This window comes from Salvelinus namaycush, chromosome 27 (assembly GCF_016432855.1).
Source record: "Salvelinus namaycush isolate Seneca chromosome 27, SaNama_1.0, whole genome shotgun sequence".
Classification (NCBI taxonomy): domain Eukaryota; kingdom Metazoa; phylum Chordata; class Actinopteri; order Salmoniformes; family Salmonidae; genus Salvelinus; species Salvelinus namaycush.
In genome coordinates, this window is record NC_052333.1 from 3,301,605 (window position 1) to 3,321,710 (window position 20,106).

At 44.0% G+C, this 20,106-nt stretch overlaps 1 pseudogene; it reads right to left on the reverse strand.

Moving 5' to 3' along the window:
- The window catches only part of LOC120021997, a 142,623-nt pseudogene that overhangs the window by 15,415 nt on the left and 107,102 nt on the right, over nucleotides 1-20,106 (reverse strand).

A 20,106-nucleotide genomic window follows, 5' to 3' on the forward strand; every position in this document is an offset into this window, starting at 1 on the left:
TTCCTCTGACACCGCCTGGTACTGAGGTCCTGGATGTCAGGAAGCTTGGCCCCAGTGATGTACTGGGCCGTACGCACTACCCTCTGTAGTGCCTTGCGGTCGGAGGCCGAGCAGTTGCCATACCAGGCAGTGATGCAACCATACCAGGCATACCTGCCATACTAGGCCGTGATGCTCTCGATGGTAAAGCTGTAGAACTTTTTGAGGATTTGAGGATCCATGCCAAATCTTTTTAGTCTCCTGAGGGGGAGACTACCTGCTCCACTACAGCCCAGTCGATGAGAATGGAGGCGTGCTCGGTCCTCTTTTTCCTGTAGTCCACAATCATCTCCTTTGTCTTGATCACGTTGAGGTTGTTGTTCTTGCACCACACGTTCAGGTCTGTGACCTCCTCCCTATAGGCTGTCTCATCGTTGTGTCATCGGCAAACTTAATGATGGTGTTAGAGTCGTGCAGTCATGAGTGAACAGTGAGTACAGGAAGGGACTGAGCACGCACCCCTGAGGGGCCACCGTGTTGAGGATCAGCGTGATTGATGTGTTGTTACCTACCCTTACCACCTGGGGGCAGCAAGTCAGGAAGTCCAGGATCTAGTTGCAGAGGGAGGTGTTTAGTCCCAGGGTCCTTAGCTTAGTGATGAGCTTTGAGGGCACAATGGTGTTGATCTGTTGGGGCGGTATGCAAATTGGAGGGGGTCTAGGGTTTCTGGGATAATGGTGTTGTTGTGAGCCATGACCAGCCTTTCAAAGCATTTCATGGCTACAGACGTGAGTGCTACGGGTCGGTAGTCATTTAGGTAGGTTACCTTAGTGTTCGTGGGCACAGGGACTATGATGGTCTGCTTGAAACATGTTGGTATTACAGACTCAGACAGGGAGAGGTTGAAAATGTCAGTGAAGACACTTGCCAGTTGGTCAGCGCATGCTCGGAGTACACGTCCTGGTAATCCGTCTGGCCCTGCGGCCTTGTGAATGTTGACCTGTTTAAAGGTCTCACTCACATCGGCTGCGGAGAGCGTGATCACACAGTCGTCGGGAACAGCTGATGCTCTCATGAATGTTTCAGTGTTACTTGCCTCAAAGCGAGCACAGAAGTAATTTACCTTGTCTGGTAGGCTCGTGCCACTGGACAGCTCTCGGCTGTGCTTCCCTTTGTAGTCTGAAAACAGTTTGCAAGCCCTCCGACGAGCGTCAGAGCCGGTGTAGTACGATTCGATCTTAGCCCTGTATTGACACGTTGCCTGTTTGATGGTTTGTCGGAGGGCACAGCGGGATTTCTTATAAGCTTTCGGGTTAGTCCCGCTCCTTGAAAGAGGCAGCTCTACCCTTTAGCTCAGTGCGGATGTTGCCTGTAATCCATGGCTTCTGGTTGGAGTATGTACGTACAGTCATTGTGGGGACAACATCATCGATGCACTTATTGGTGAAGCCAGTGACTGATGTGGTGTACTCCTCAATGCCATCGGAAGAATCCCGGAACACATTTCAAACATAGATTCAAACACAAAGACCAGGGAGGCTAAAACAGACTAGGCCAACATTTATCATCCATATAAAATACGTTTAGCAATCTACTACTGACTAATTTTAGCCAGAACAATAGGCTACCTGGCGAGTTGATTGATCATTTTTATATTTCAGATAGGTTTGGGTGCCCACTGGAACTACATAGAAAATGACATTGAACCAACATGGAATAGACGTTGAATTGACGTCTGTGCCCAGTGGATGGCTACTGGCTATATGCCTAAAGATAAGCCATTGTAACATCGCACAGCCTTCAACAGACTTTTTGGTTTTCGCTGTTTGTGGGTTTTATCTGGTTTTAACAAAACAACGTCTTTGCTTTCATAATCTGCCAAATTCAGAGTATAAATATAAATATAGTTATTAATCTTAGAAACGTAGAATGAATTACTTTCACATCAATTCGGTGGATGTTATATTTGTAACACATCACGTCAGGCTTTCCACTATCTTATCTGCACTATCAAAACTCTTCCATATTATGTGTGTGTGTGTGAGTGAGTGAGTGAGTGAGTGAGAGAAGAACCTATCAATGGATTTCATGTATTGTGTTTCGTATTTAGTAAATATTTGTTATTAATTATTTGAATAAATGTCTTAAAAGTAACTGCAAACTTTGACAGGGTGTTTTCTCCGAAACATGGTTTGGTGACACTCAGCATGTAATGGCAGGCAACGAGCCTATGATTTATTATTTAGAGTAGATAGATCACGGTGGTCTCATTAGAAAACTAACATTCTCCTCGTTACAAAACTCCAATGTGACTGATTATGATGGCGCAAGTCACATATATTCTGGAAAATGTATTACGATATTTGTGAGGAAAAACAGGGCTACCCGGCTGGCAACGAGCACTCTGCAGGCAGGCTGCCCTCCAAAGGGATGGCGAGGTGCAGGCAGGCAGGCTGCCCTCCAAAGGGATGGCGAGGTGCAGGCAGGCAGGCTGCCCTCCAAAGGGATGGCGAGGTGCAGGCAGGCAGGCTGCCCTCCAAAGGGATGGCGAGGTGCAGGCAGGCAGGCTGCCCTCCAAAGGGATGGCGAGGTGCAGGCAGGCAGGCTGCCCTCCAAATTGATGGCGAAGTGCAGGCAGAACATATTTTTCATCCGATTCTGCAACCTCAGCTACAAGTAGGTGTATGATTCTGCTTGCTCTGGACTCCAGAGAAGTGACAGGATATCCCTTGTTGATATTCGCTGCTAACAGAAATTACTTTCAGCTCCAAATGCAGGTGTAAAACGCAGTTTTTTCTGTAGAACAGAACACTGGCTTTTATATCTTCAGGTGGCAATAGTAATTAGAGTCAGCTGCTTCTTGACGAGGGGGCGGGGTCAGCTCTCCAATCATCAATTAGCCATTGAGTCGACCAATCAGCTGGTTGGGGAGAACTCAGGAAGCTATCTCCTGAAACACACACACTCAAATACAAAAGCTACAACACAGAAACTGGGGAACGTAACACCTATCTTGCGTTTTGAAAACGCTTCCCCGTGTATGGCTGTATTGACAGGCTACATTCGCATGTTCGCGATAGGGATTCATATTTTCATGAAACTCTACCACGTTTCAGTAAAGAGCATAATTCATATTTATCCTGAGAGTCCCGGGAAATACTGTAAAAATCGAAAGTGCTCATTTAAAGCGTTAAAAACCAAGATATGATCACTTAGGGTTCTCCCAAGATAAGATTGTCACTGCGCCACATTGCCGTCTTGCCTGCACCACTATGTAAAGATGTTACCGCAAGTGAAATTGCTATTTAGTAATGATAGAGTAACTTTTATCGCCAATGACATTGTTGTGAACTGCAAAACAGGCCGTTTATAGATCCGTTATTATGTTCACGCTCGACACAGCGTGATCAGCACGCACCCCGAGTAGATCATAGCGTTGTCGAATCATACAAACTTTGTAACAAAAGTCAAATGACCCGTTTCTAAACTTTATAAATAACCTCATATTTGGCTAAATCGAGTTGATGATTATACAGATACCAGATCAGCTCATGAATAACGGGGAGAAGGAAGGGCGGAAATTTAGAAATCTAGGTATTTTAACAGTGACCAAATCTTTTAAAAAAAATATATCCATATTTACTCTTATACCATTTGTTGATCACACATTCTCTACCGAAGTTCTCATATGGGCAGAAATACGAGACAGCGCAGAGAAACGGGGAAAATGTTATAGAGGTATTTTTTTTACATGCATAGGTGAGACGTGCTTTGATAATGCAACCTATGGATTACAGAATAAAGTTAGTCTGGATTGTGGGTTTCAGTGAGATTGGGAATATAGGAAAATAGCCAAGGCTCTATATAAGGCTACTAGGTGAGTCAATACATACATCATACTCTTGGTTTACGCTAAATGTTTCTGATCAGTGATAGATGGGCAAACAAATAAATGAGCTACCATTTTCACTTGTCCAGACAGAGATCAATTAACCAAAATATACAGACTGATTCAATGAAACAAAATCACATTGATTGATTATCAGACAAATCACATGCTTTTGGTCGGTAGTAGGACAGGCTACTTCGCGAGTGAACTGCCAAATCCACTTGTATAACATGCTAGCAAAATGTTCTGATCACCTAATATATGAGCAAACTAGAATACAGATGATCATTAGCACTCATCTCAATGTAGCTAATATTTCCCCTGCCTAATTGTTACCAAATATCCAAACGGAGATTCAGTGAAAAGAAAGATCTGACATTGATGGATTTATCTACAGTAGATGAGTCCCTAACGCTTGTCTCAAAGCAGCGCGATGGCGCTGTCACAATCAAACCGGTAGTCCTACTGAAATGATCATCTAGGTGACCACACATTACTATTGCTTTATTTTAGTATAACGGTTGGTTATGCTTTTGGGAGTTTCAGTATAAGCAAGAATTTGATATACGCCTTCAATTGCATTAGTTTGACTTATTCCAATATGTTCATCATTCCGTTGATCATAACTAAGGTGAGTTGTCCTCTCTCTACGCTTTGTCTAGGGCCAATGGCTGTTTCCTCGGTCAATCTGGGATCGAACTTTGAAATCTGATGAGAACTCTAAACCTCATTCAGGTGTCTTGTGCACAGGCGGGGAAGTTAGGACGATTCATTAATATAATATTGCATTTACAATGCACTAATAAAACTAAACGGTTTCTTTTTCTTTTCTTGTTTTTGGCAAAAAAGTAAACAGCCCAAATATGGCTTCCAAAAACGAAAAGAAAGAAAAGAAAGACAGGAGAGAGAAAAGAAAGGGCGACAGTATGCCACCCAATTTTTCACAAAGGAAGGTGGGTGTAGTCCGGTGAGTGGTGGAAATGAACCTGTTAATTTAGTCCATAGTGAAATAGGCTACTACTCCCCTAACATTAGTTACTTCATATCTTCACAGAAAAGAAAGAGTGTTTACATTTCGCTCCTCTTTTAGTCGACATCTAATCAATGCAGGGAAACTTTTAGCAAGTTATTCATACTAAATCAGTTGTCCCTGCCCCTGCCTGGTGCCAGGCCCAACAGATGCAGCTTCAGGCTCAGCAGCCCTGTCTCCCCATCCCCATACCCCTGAACCAGCCCAGTCTCCCCATACCCCTGAACCAGCCCAGTCTCCCCATACCCCTGAACCAGCCCTACTCCCAACTGAAGAAGGAGGTGAGCAGCATTGTGTTGAATGACATGTCAGTTGGCCTGATTGCAGGTACTTAAAGGAAGAGATGCTCTTAGAGATGGATGGGAGTCTCTCCTGTCTGAGGCAACACTGATTGCTACGCAAATGGATGTTGCACCTCAATTTAGTAAGGAACACAGCCGCCAGAGGAAACGGTGTTTCGGAAAACACAGTGTTTTTTACTGCTATGGACAACATCATGTGACTTGGACACTAGGTTCCACATAATTTCCTGCTGTTGTGGAAGTTGGACAGATTAGTGAGAATAAAGTCCCTTCTGTGTGCCAACCACTGATCATGAAGTATTCCAGAGATCTTACACCTGAGTTTCATAATGAAGTAAGACACCTGAACACTGTATATGCTGCCACTTTCCCTCCTAACTTGTCCCCTCTTGGTCTCCTGAATGCAATTTGTAAGATGCAGCTGCAAAGCATTTTTGGAAAAGTGTGCATTGCTTTACGTATATTTTGCACGCTGCCTGTGACTGTTGCTGGTAGTGAGAGAGTTTTCAGTAAGCTAAAACTGATTAAAAAAAACGATTTGAGGTCCACTATGTCCCAGAACAGGCGTTGCAGTCTTGCCATGCTGCCCATTGAAAGTCAGTTAGCTAGAAAGCTGGACTTCAAAGACTTGATCAGTGACTTTGCTGGCAAGAAGGCTCGGCGCTGGGCTCTTGGTGAGTAAGGCTGAGCAAGGGCCAGTGGTAACTGTTAAATGGCATGGCTATGGATATTGGATCACTACACACATGATGCCCACAGGCTGAGAACAAGACTGAGAACAGACTGAGAACAAGATATATCTCAAAGTAATGGCTGGAATGCCATAAAATGTGTTGTGCACAATCAAGACCCCAAGTGGAAGAAACCTATTGATTTGGTGACCTCTTGACCTTTCCTCTAGCGCCACCATCAGGCCTTTTCATTTCCATTTTGTTTTCCATTTCCACTTTTACAGATGCTTATTTTCTAGTTGGTATGTATACCTTAGTTCAAAAATCTCCTGTTGATTTTATTATTTTGTTTGTTATATCATTCTATAGATGATAAAGTTAATTTATTTTAATTGAAGAGGTTAATGTATATTTAAGTTATATTTATTTTAAGTTATTCATTAATGTTAAGATAATTTTCCATTCAAGAATTTGACCATTATAATTACATTTAGACTGTACCTGTAACGGCTTTCTTCTTCCTCCTCTGATGAGGAGTAGTAGGAAGGATCGGAAGACCAATGCGCAGCGTGGTACGTATCCATAATGACTTTTAATAAGAATGAATACGACAAAATACAAACTAACAAAGTGAAACAAAACGGAAAACCGAAAACAGTTCTGTCTGGTGCAGACACACAAAGACTGAAAACAACCACCCACAAACCCCAACAGAAAACAGGCTACCTAAATATGGTTCCCAATCAGGGACAACGATTGATAGCTGCCTCTGATTGAGAACCATATCAGGCCAAACACAGAAATAGAAAATCATAGAAAAACTAACATAGACAACCCACCCAACTCACGCCCTGACCATACTAAAACAAAAGACAAAACAAAGGAACTAAGGTCAGAACTTAATTATTCACTCCTATGGCCTATTTATTGCCTACCTCCTCATGCCTTTTGCACACATTGTATAAAGATTCTCTTCTTTTTTTCCTACTATATTATTGACTTGTTTATTGTTTACTCCATGTGTAACTCTGTGTTGTCTATTCACACTGCTATGCTTTATCTTGGCCAGGTCGCAGTTGCAAATGAGAACTTGTTCTCAACTAGCCTACCTGGTTAAATAAAGGTGAAATAAAAATAAAAAATAAATAAAAAGAACGTGACAGTAAAAGATGGCCTTTAGCACATTTCTTATAGAGGGTATCAGTCTTGCATCAAATAGTGAATTCCACTGTATGCAGAATGTTGCATGCATGTCTGCACAGTGTTATATTTTCACAGCTCACTGTCAGTAAATATCGTACAGTAAATATTGGACTACAAGAGTTGCAAGCCTGCAAAGGTAGAGTTATTTAAAGCTGTGAATGGGTCGATTGGCTTCTGGAGGTGTGTGGTTACAGGCAGGGTTGGTGTGGGCCTGTGGTGGTGGTGCTCAATGTGATATCTTTTCATGGGGCCCAAAATCCCTGCAGGCTCCCCTGCGTGTTCAGTCCGGCAGTGTCAATTATGCTGTGTACTTTGAATTGATGCCAACTTTGTGTGAAGTTAATATGCTAGACTAAAAGGCATCCATCCAACAACCTGTTTGGATAATGTGCTATTTTGTTTTCTGCCAATCTGCTGCTGCACATGTTGTGTATTCTGTGGAATTGCATTAACGTGACATTGGGGGATTTTGTTTTGTAATTTCCAGACTCTTGTCAAAAACTAATTTGGGAAATGTGAAGAGGGGTCCCGGAACAGTCCTGGGATCCCGGTTACCCGTTATTACCTAGTTTGCGCTGGGGTCCACACCTTTTTTGGGGGTCGAGGGTCAAAAAGTTTAAAAACCACTGGGTTACTAGATAGTGGCAACAAATGGAATTGGCTTGGATACAGTAAGGCTTCTATTTCCACTGACATTGTGTTAGTCATTGTTCATAACTGTAGCATTTATTACAGTTCAAAATCATTTTTTGCTAAAATAATTTTCTCATCAGATTATGCTGCTCTCTTCTTGTAATAATAGCTCAACTAGTCTGCCACCGCAGATGCTGGGATTTATTTTATGCGGTTTCTCTTTTTTGTTTGAGCACAGGCCCCCCCCCAAAAGGTGTGTGCATGGCCCTGCTGCTAAATGACCAAAATGTAAATATATACAGTACCAGTCAAAAGTTTGGACACACCCACGCATTCAAGGGTTTTTCTTTATTTTGACTATTTTCTACGTTGTAGAATAATAGTGAAGACATCAACACTATGAAATAACACACATGGAATCATGTAGTAACCAAAAATGTGTTACACAAATCAAAATATATAAAAAAATGTTGATTACTCAAAGTAGCGACCCTTTGCCTTGATGACAGCTTTTCACACTCTTGGTATTCTCTCTGCCAGCTTTATGAGGTAGTTACCTGGAATGCATGTCAATTAACAGGTGTGCATTGTTAAAAGTACATTTTTTGAATTTCTTTCCTTGAGCCAATCAGTCGTGTCGTGGCAAGGTAGGGATGGTATAGGGTAGTCAGATAGTCAGTTGTTCAACCATGTCTTCTGCATTTAACCCAACCCCTCTGAAACAGAGAGGTGCGTGGGGCTGCCTTAATCAACATCCACGGTGCCCGGGGAACAGTGGGTTACCTGCCTTGTTCAGGGGCAGAATGACAGATTTTTACCTTGTCAGCTCGGGGATTCGATCCAGCAACCTTTCGGTTACTGGCCCAACGCTCTAACCACTAGGCTACCTGCTGCCCAAAGCCCTATTTGGTAAAAGATCAAGTCCATATGTGACCCGTTTCAGGAAACTAGGCATATGTCACGGGTCACTACTTCACAGGAGAGCCATTTGAACATAAACTTTTTTATTTGATCAAAATTATTTTTTGTTTGTTGCAGAAATGCCTTCTGGATCATGTGAACTTTCAGGTGCCTTAATAACAAACTTGTATGCCATCTGTAAATACGAATACAATTGTTAAATTACGAGCCTAGTTGGTTGAGCCACAGAGAAAGCGAGCAACCTTCCCGCTAGCCATGATTGGCTGAGATAATGAGTGGGCTGGACATGCCGAGAAATGAGTTTAGATTCAATTGAGTCTGCCATATAGCACGCTTCTGTCTATTTGAGCTGGTCAGTATGTCTAGGTAATCCTGTCGTGTAGTAAAACCGCATAAGTGATGCTCTCCACTATCTGGAGGACCGAGTTTTGAAATCAGTAGAATTTGAGTATGATAGCTCATGGAGAAAACACCTGTCTCTGGATTACATCTTCAAACTAAGGGCAACCATGGCATCCGACGGGAGACGCGTCCATCCATGAATGATGTATATGGGTAAGAGAGTCTAGCTAGCTACATTTTTAGATATTACACGTTCTAATTTTGACAGAAATGAGTGTATGATCTTATCATTTGTATCTCAGAGCCATTTGCTTGGCTAGCTATAGCCTAATGTTAGCTAGCTAACATTGAACCTGGTTGGTTAGCAACCTGCAGATTCATGCAGGGTAGTAACGTTAAGAGTTGGGACTATGGTTCATTGTTTACCTACTGTAGCTAGCTAACGTTAGCTGGCTGGCTCACTAGCTAACGTTACATGTATAATCTTATTATTCGTATCGCCGAGCCATTTGGTTGTCTATTCTAGCTACATTTGCTTGTCTAGTTTCGCTCTCGGAGTGTTCAGAGTGCTGACCCTTTAGCTGAGGAGTAGAGTTGATCCGAGCGTCCTGACCTAACAAGTCAAGCACCGAAGCTAACTGGCTAACGTTGGATAGCTTGCTAGCTACTTCCAGACACATATGAGAGAACAGCTCACTCTGACCATTTTACTCACCCTAGCAGAGCTGGTTAGTCTGTTTTTATGTTATCCAGAGTGTTGGTGACTGCAACTGTGCTGCTGGAAAACGTTTAATTACAATTTTTTGGCAACGTTTACTGACACCGGCCATATTCAACGTGTGTTGAGTGTTCGTAAATTTGTCAGTTGTTCTGCGCTCTGGCACACTCAGACGAGAATGCTCTGAAAATGGAGTAGATAGGCAGAGCGAATTTACCAGCTACAGTTGATATTGTGTGTTTACATACACTTAGGTTGGAGTCATTAAAACTCGTTTTTCAACCACTCCACAAATATTTTGATAACAAACTATAGTTTTGGCAAGTCGGTTAGGACGTCTACTTTGTGCATGACACAAATAATTTTTCCAACAATTGTTTACAGATTGTTTCACTTATAATGAACTTATAAATCACTTATAAATCACAATTCCAGTGGGTCAGAAGTTTACATACCCTAAGTTGACTGTGCCTTTAAACAGTTTGGAAAATTCCAGAAAAAGATGTCATGGCTTAAGAAGCTTCTGATAGGCTAATTGACATCATTTGAGTCAATTGGAGGTGTACCTGTGGATGTATTTCAAGGCCTACCTTCAAACTCAGTGCCTCGTTGCTTGACATCATGGGAAAATCAAAAGAAATCAGCCAAAACCTCAGATTTTTTTTTGTAGACCTCCACAAGTCTGGTTCATCCTTGGGAGCAATTTCCAAACACCTGAAGGTACCACATTCATCTGTACAAACAATAGTACGCAAGTATAAACACTATGGGACCACGCAGCCGTTATACCGCTCAGGAAGGAGACGCGTTCTGTCTCCTAGAAATGAACGTACTTTGGTGCGAAAAGTGCAAATCAATCCCAGAACAACAGCAAAGGATCTTGTGAAGATGCTGGAGGAAACGGGTACAAAAGTATCTATATCCACAGTAAAACGAGTCCTATATCGACACAACCTGAAAGGCCTCTCAGCAAAGAAGAAGCCACTGCTCCAAAACCGCCATAAAAAAGCCAGACTACGGTTTGCAACTGCACATGGAGACAAAGATCGTACTTTTTGGAGAAATGTCCTGTGGTCTGATGAAACAAAAATAGAACTGTTTGGCCATAATGACCATCGTTATGTTTGGAGGAAAAAGGAGGAGGCTTGCAAACCGAAGGCCCACATCCCAACCGTGAAGCACGCGGGTGGCAGCATCATGTTGTGGGGGTGCTTTTCTGCAGAAGAGACTGGTGCACTTCACAAAATAGATGGCATCATGAGGCAGGACAATTATGTGGATATATTGAAGCAACATCTCAAGACATCATTCAGAAAGTTAAAGCTTGGTCGCAAATGGATCTTCCAAATGGACAATGACCCCAAGCATACTTCCAAAGTTGTGGCAAAATGGCTTAGGGACAACAGAGTCAAGGTATTGGAGTGGCCATCACAAAGCCCTGACCTCAATCCTAAAGAAACTTTGTGGGAAGAACCGAAAAAGTGTGTGCGAGCAAGGAGGCCTACAAACCTGACTCAGTGACACCAGCTCTGTCAGGAGGAATGGGCCAAAATTCACCCAACTTATTGTGGGAAGCTTGTGGAAGGCTACCCGAAACGTTTGGCCCAAGTTAAACGATTTAAAGGCAATGCTACCAAATACTAATTGAGTGTATGACCCATTGGGAATGTGATGAAAGAAATAAAAGCTGAAATAAATCATTCTCTCTACTATTATTCTGACATTTCACATTCTTAAAATAAAGTGGTGATCCTAACTGACCTAAGACAGGGAATTTTTACTAGGATTAAATGTCAGGAATGGTGAAAAACTGAGTTTAAATATATTTGGCTAAGGTGTATGTAAACTTCCGACTTCAACTGTATATCTATCGACAGTTGAAAGTTCCCATGTTCCAGAAAACGAAGAAGATGTGAAACCTAGTTTTCTGAAACGAGTCACATACAGCATGTGAAAATTAACATACAAAATGAACTGCAAAGCACACTGGGTATTATTATTGGCTTTGTTTCAGGGTGGAGCTCATTAGAATAATACTCAGCATGCTTTGCAAATGTAAATTTTTACATATACTATTATATTTAGTTAATTTAGTGGACGCTCTTATCACACCATAGTGCCATCAGACTTCTGATACCAATGCAAGGTGAAAGGGGGCCACAAAATTGTGAACCGCTATAAAAAATGGTATTGAAAATAATTTTGAAAATACAAATTACATCTCTTGAACTTATCTTGTTACAAAATACAGTATAGTTTAGCCCAGTGTCATACACATGACTAAATACAGAAATACTGTCCATGACTACAGCGCACGCACACACACACACACACACACACACACACACACACACACACACACACACACACACACACACACACACACACACACACACAGAAATACTGCCAATGACTACAACGCACCCACACACACACACACACACACACACACACACACACACACACACACACACACACACACACACACACACACACACACACACACACACACACACACACACACACACACACACACACACACAGAGAGAAATACTTACTGAGACGTTGTAGATGGCCATGCCCACAGCGCGGTGGTCATTGATCTTCTCTGTAGATATAGACTTGGTCTCATAAGCCAAGAAAATCCCCAGGAGCAGCAGCAAGCCCTTATAACCATACACCACCCCTACGGAGGGAGGGAGGGAGAGAGAGAGAGAGAATGTGTTCACTAGGTTTTTAATATTCACTGGCAGTAGCCTCAAACTCAGGCCTCATGTTAAAGGTAAGATGATTAACAGATGGATTTAATGTATTTGAAGTACAGAGGCTGAGCCCTCTCTCCTTACAAAGCCTCCCTCCCTCCCTCTCTCTCTCTCTCTCTCTCTCCCGCTCTCCTTACCAAGCCTCCCTCCATTCCTCTCTCTCTCTCTCTCTCCCTCCCTCCCTCCCTCCCTCTCTCTCTCTCTCTCTCTCTCCTTACCAAGCCTCCCTCTCTCTCTCCCTCCCTCTCTCCTTACCAAGCCTCCCTCTCTCTCTCTCTCTTTCCCTCTCTCCTTACCAAGCCTCCCTCTATCCCTCCCTCCATTTCTCTCTCTCTCTCTCTCTCTCTCTCTCTCTCTCTCTCTCTCTCTCTCTCTCTCTCTCTCTCTCTCTCTCTCTCTCTCTCTCTCTCTCTCTCTCTCTCTCTCTCTCTCTCTCTCTCTCTCTCTCTCTCTCTCTCTCTCTCTCTCTCTCTCTCTCTCTCTCTCTCTCTCTCTCCCCTCTCTCTCTCTCTCTCTCTCTCTCTCTCTCTCTCTCTCTCTCTCTCTCTCTCTCTCTCTCTCTCTCTCCCCCCTCTCTCTCTCTCTCTCTCCCTCTCGCCTTACCAAGCCTCCCTCCATTCCTCTCTCTCCCTCCCTCTCTCTCTTCCTCTCTCTCTCTCCCTCTCTCCTTACAAAGCCTCCCTCCCTCCCTCCCCCTCTCTCTCTCTCTCCTTACCAAGCCTCCCTCTCTCTCTCCCTCCCTCTCTCCTTACCAAGCCTCCCTCCCTCCCTCCCTCCCTCCCTCCCTCCCTCCCTCCCTCCCTCCCTCCCTCTCTTTCTCCTTACCAAGCCTCCCTCTCTCTCTCCCTCCCTCCTTCCCCCTCTCTCTCTCTCTCCTTACCAAGCCTCCCTCTCTCTCTCCCTCCCTCTCTCCTTACCAAGCCTCCCTCTCTCCCTCCCTCCCTCATTCTCTCTCTCTCTCTCTCCCCCTCCCTCCCTCCCTCCCTCCCTCCCTCCCTTTTTCCTTACCAACCCTTCCTCTCTCCCCGCCACTCTTACTCCCTCCCTCCCTCTCTCCCTCCCTCCCTCCTTCCCGTCTCCTTACCAAGCCAAGTGTTCATCTTGTCTGAGCTGCAGTGTTCCAGCAGCGGTTGAACCAGAACATCCAGATCTCCTTTAGGGGCCTCTCTCACAAACTTCTACTCAGACAAACAGAGGAATAATGTTATCTCAAGACTACTGCACTATAGGAGAACAGAAGAATAATGTTCTCTCACAAACTTCTACTCAAACAAACAGAGGAATAATGTTATCTCAAGACTACTGCACTATAGGAGAACAGAGGAATAATGTTCTCTCACAAACTTCTACTCAAACAAACAGAGGAATAATGTTCTCAAGACTACTGCACTATAGGAGAACAGAGGAATAATGTTATCTCAAGACTACTGCACTATAGCAGAACAGAGGAATAATGTTATCTCACAAACTTCTACTCAAACAAACAGAGGAATAATGTTATCTCAAGACTACTGCACTATAGGAGAACAGAGGAATAATGTTCTCAAGACTACTGCACTATAGGAGAACAGAGGAATAATGTTCTCAAGACTACTGCACTATAGGAGAACAGAGGAATAATGTTCTCAAGACTACTGCACTATAGGAGAACAGAGGAATAATGTTCTCAAGACTACTGCACTATAGCAGAACAGAGGAATAATGTTATCTCAAGACTACTGCACTATAGGAGAACAGAGGAATAATGTTCTCAAGACTACTGCACTATAGCAGAACAGAGGAATAATGTTCTCAAGACTACTGCACTATAGCAGACCAGAGGAATAATGTTATCTCAAGACTACTGCACTATAGGAGAACAGAGGAATAATGTTCTCAAGACTACTGCACTATAGGAGAATAGAGGAATAATGTTATCTCAAGACTACTGCACTATAGGAGAACAGAGGAATAATGTTCTCAAGACTACTGCACTATAGCAGAACAGAGGAATAATGTTCTCAAGACTACTGCACTATAGGAGAACAGAGGAATAATGTTATCTCAAGACTACTGCACTATAGCAGAACAGAGGAATAATGTTCTCAAGACTACTGCACTATAGGAGAACAGAGGAATACTGTTATCTCAAGACTACTGCACTATAGCAGAACAGAGGAATAATGTTCTCAAGACTACTGCACTATAGCAGAACAGAGGAATAATGTTATCTCAAGACTACTGCACTATAGGAGAACAGAGGAATAATGTTATCTCAAGACTACTGCACTATAGCAGAACAGAGGAATAATGTTATCTCAAGACTACTGCACTATAGGAGAACAGAGGAATAATGTTATCTCAAGACTACTGCACTATAGCAGAACAGAGGAATAATGTTATCTCAAGACTACTGCACTATAGCAGAACAGAGGAATAATGTTATCTCAAGACTACTGCACTATAGGAGAACAGAGGAATAATGTTCTCAAGACTACTGCACTATAGCAGAACAGAGGAATAATGTTATCTCAAGACTACTGCACTATAGGAGAACAGAGGAATAATGTTCTCAAGACTACTGCACTATAGGAGAACAGAGGAATAATGTTCTCAAGACTACTGCACTATAGCAGAACAGAGGAATAATGTTATCTCAAGACTACTGCACTATAGGAGAACAGAGGAATAATGTTATCTCAAGACTACTGCACTATAGGAGAACAGAGGAATAATGTTATCTCAAGACTACTGCACTATAGGAGAACAGAGGAATAATGTTATCTCAAGACTACTGCACTATAGGAGAACAGAGGAATAATGTTATCTCAAGACTACTGCACTATAGCAGAACAGAGGAATAATGTTATCTCAAGACTACTGCACTATAGCAGAACAGAGGAATAATGTTATCTCAAGACTACTGCACTATAGCAGAACAGAGGAATAATGTTATCTCAATGGTTACTGCACTATAGCAGAACAGAGGAATAATGTTATCTCAATACTACTGCACTATAGCAGAACAGAGGAATAATGTTATCTCAATACTACTGCACTATAGCAGAACAGAGGAATAATGTTATCTCAAGACTACTGCACTATAGGAGAACAGAGGAATAATGTTATCTCAAGACTACTGCACTATAGGAGAACAGAGGAATAATGTTCTCAAGACTACTGCACTATAGCAGAACAGAGGAAAAATGTTCTCAAGACTACTGCACTATAGCAGAACAGAGGAATAATGTTATCTCAAGACTACTGCACTATAGGAGAACAGAGGAATAATGTTATCTCAAGACTACTGCACTATAGCAGAACAGAGGAATAATGTTATCTCAAGACTACTGCACTATAGCAGAACAGAGGAATAATGTTCTCAAGACTACTGCACTATAGCAGAACAGAGGAATAATGTTATCTCAAGACTACTGCACTATAGGAGAACAGAGGAATAATGTTATCTCAAGACTACTGCACTATAGCAGAACAGAGGAATAATGTTATCTCAAGACTACTGCACTATAGGAGAACAGAGGAATAATGTTATCTCAAGACTACTGCACTATAGCAGAACAGAGGAATAATGTTATCTCAAGACTACTGCACTATAGCAGAACAGAGGAATAATGTTATCTCAAGACTACTGCACTATAGGAGAACAGAGGAATAATGTTCTCAAGACTACTGCACTATAGCAGAACAGAGGAATAATGGTATCTCAAGACTACTGCACTATAGGAGAACAGAGGAATAATGTTCTCAAGACTACTGCACTATAGGAGAACAGAGGAATAATGTTCTCAAGACTACTGCACTATAGCAGAACAGAGGAATAATGTTATCTCAAGACTACTGCACTATAGCAGAACAGAGGAATAATGTTATCTCAATGGTTACTGCACTATAGGAGAACAGAGGAATAATGTTATCTCAAGACTACTGCACTATATCCATGTACACATTATATTTCATCATGATTTTTATAGATTCACAATTTGTTTTGTTTATTCCTTCATAGTACTATCTTAATAGTTTGGAGTTAAATCTAAATTATACCTCCACCGTGACGTGAAGAGGATCCACTATTTGCCAGATCATGAGTGACAGGACGTCGATGACCAGCAGCACCCCCACGGTGGCGTAGAGTTTCCACGGCTCCAGGTGCTACAAGGAATCATGGGATATAGGAGGACTGGTCAGTTAGGATGTGTTTCGAATGGCACCCTGTATAGTGCACTACTTTGGCACCCTGTCCCCTACAATAAATTGGGAAAACCTGTGGAAACCCCTCTAGACAATCCCTTTACCCCTCTAGACCATCCCTCTAGACCATCCCTCTACCCCTCTAGACATCCCTCTAGAACATCCCTCTACCCCTCTAGACCATCCCTCTACCCCTCTAGACAATCCCTCTACCCCTCTAGACCATCCCTCTACCCCTCTAGACCACCCCTCTACCCCTCTAGACCATCCCTCTAGACCATCCCTCAACCCCTCTAGACCATCCCTCTACCCCTCTAGACCATCCCTCTACCCCTCTAGACCATCCCTCTACCCCTCTAGACCATCCCTCTACCCCTTTAGAACATCCCTCTACCCCTCTAGACCATCCCTCTACCCCTCTCGACAATCCCTCTAGACCATCCCTCTACCCCTCTAGACCATCCCTCTACCCCTCTAGACCACCCCTCTACCCCTCTAGACCATCCCTCTAGAACATCCCTCTACCCCTCTAGACCATCCCTCTACCCCTCTAGACCATCCCTCTACCCCTCTAGACCACCCCTCTAGACCATCCCTCTAGACCACCCCTCTACCCCTCTAGACCACCCCTCTATCCCTCTAGACCATCCCTCTACCCCTCTAGACCACCCCTCTACCCCTCTAGACAATCCCTCTAGAACATCCCTCTACCCCCTCTAGACCATCCCTCTACCTCTCTAGACCACCCCTCTACCCCTCTAGACCACCCCTCTGCCCCTCTAGACCATCCCTCTACCTCTCTAGACCACCCCTCTACCCCTCTAGACCATCCCTCTACCCCTCTAGAACATCCCTCTACCCCTCTAGACCATCCCTCTACCCCTCTAGACCATCCCTCTACCCCCTCTAGAACATCCCTCTAGACCATCCCTCTACCCCCTCTAGAACATCCCTCTACCCCTCTAGACCATCCCTCTACCCCTCTAGACCATCCCTCTACCCCTCTAGACCATCCCTCTAGACCATCCCTCTACCCCCTCTAGAACATCCCTCTACCCCTCTAGAACATCCCTCTACCCCTCTAGAACATCCCTCTACCCCTCTAGACCACCCCTCTACCCCTCTAGGCCATCCCTCTAGAACATCCCTCTACCCCCTCTAGACCATCCCTCTACCTCTCTAGACCACCCCTCTACCCCTCTAGAACATCCCTCTACCCCTCTAGACCACCCCTCTACCCCTCTAGACCATCCCTCTACCCCTCTAGACCACCCCTCTACCCCTCTAGACCACCCCTCTACCCCTCTAGACCATCCCTCTACCCCTTTAGACCATCCCTCTAGGCCATCCCTCTAGACCATCCCTCTACCTCTCTAGACCATCCCTCGACCCCTCTAGACTATCCTCTAGACCATCCCTCGACCCCTCTAGACCACCCCTCTAGAACATCCCTCAACCCCTCTAGACCACCCCTCTCGAACATCCCTCTACCCCTCTAGACCATCCCTCTACCCCTCTAGACCATCCCTCTACCCCTCTAGACCATCCCTCTAGGCCATCCCTCTAGACCATCCCTCTACCTCTCTAGACCATCCCTCGACCCCTCTAGACTATCCTCTAGACCATCCCTCGACCCCTCTAGACCACCCCTCTAGACCATCCCTCGACCCCTCTAGACCACCCCTCTAGAACATCCCTCTACCCCTCTAGACCATCCCTCTAGACCACCCCTCTACCCCTCTAGACCACCCCTCTACCCCTCTAGACCATCCCTCTAGAACATCCCTCTACCCCTCTAGACCACCCCTCTACCCCTCTAGGGGATATAGTCAGTACACTACTGTTAACCAGGATATAGTCAGTACACTACTGTTAACCAGGATATAGTCAGTACACTACTGTTGACCAGGGATATATAGTCAGTACACTACTGTTGACCAGGGATATAGTCAGTACACTACTGTTGACCAGGATATATAGTCAGTACACTACTGTTGACCAGGGATATATAGTCAGTACACTACTGTTGACCAGGGATATATAGTCAGTATACTACTGTTGACCAGGATATAGTCAGTACACTACTGTTGACCAGGATATAGTCAGTACACTACTGTTGACCAGGGATATATAGTCAGTACACTACTGTTGACCAGGGATATATAGTCAGTATACTACTGTTGACCAGGATATAGTCAGTACACTACTGTTGACCAGGGATATATAGTCAGTACACTACTGTTGACCAGGGAAATAGTCAGTACACTACTGTTGACCAGGGATATATAGTCAGTACACTACTGTTGACCAGGGATATAGTCAGTACACTACTGTTGACCAGGGATATAGTCAGTACACTACTGTTGACCAGGATATATAGTCAGTACACTACTGTTGACCAGGATATAGTCAGTACACTACTGTTGACCAGGATATAGTCAGTACACTACTGTTGACCATGGATATATAGTCAGTACACTACTGTTGACCAGGATATAGTCAGTACACTACTGGGGTGGATGAATACAGGGGATCATGGCCCAGACCTGCATCGGTTTGGTTTGCCTGTGAGGGATTAACCATGACGTAAATCGACCGGAGCCTGAGCTTGAAGAGAAAACAATGATGCTTATCTAAGAGACCAATTCAATCTGCCCCCGAAGCGTCTGGTTGGGCCGTAAACATTGAAACAGAGGGTCCATATCAAATCGAATCCCAACGAGCAGCGCTCATTGACAAAAAATGGATGGGTAATAATCCTCTTTTATGTAACTGTTTGAAAGGAACAGAAAAAAAGCGAGGAAAGACAACGGACCAATAGCGTCACTGTAGGAAAGACAACGGACCAATAGCGGCACTGTAATTCATTGATTTTGGTGCATTATCCCAGAGGATTAATGTTTTGTAGCGAATTCCATCTATTCTCCTCATAGTAAGCAGAAAGATAAAGAACCTGCATCCCAAATGGCACCCTATTCCCAATGGGCCCTGGTCAAATGTAGTGCACCCTATTCCCTATGGGCCCTGGTCAAATGTAGTGCACCCTATTCCCTATGGGCCCTGGTCAAATGTAGTGCACTCTATTCCCTGTGGGCCCTGGTCAAATGTAGTGCACCCTATTCCCTGTGGGCCCTGGTCAAATGTAGTGCACCCTATTCCCTGTGGGCCCTGGTCAAATGTAGTGCACCCTATTCCCTGTGGGCCCTGGTCAAATGTAGTGCACCCTATTCCCTGTGGGCCCTGGTCAAATGTAGTGCACCCTATTCCCTGTGGGCCCTGGTCAAATGTAGTGCACCCTATTCCCTATGGGCCCTGGTCAAATGTAGTGCACCCTATTCCCTGTGGGCCCTGGTCAAATGTAGTGCACCCTATTCCCTATAGGCCCTGGTCAAATGTAGTGCACCCTATTCCCTATAGGCCCTGGTCAAATGTAGTGCACCCTATTCCCTATAGGCCCTGGTCAAATGT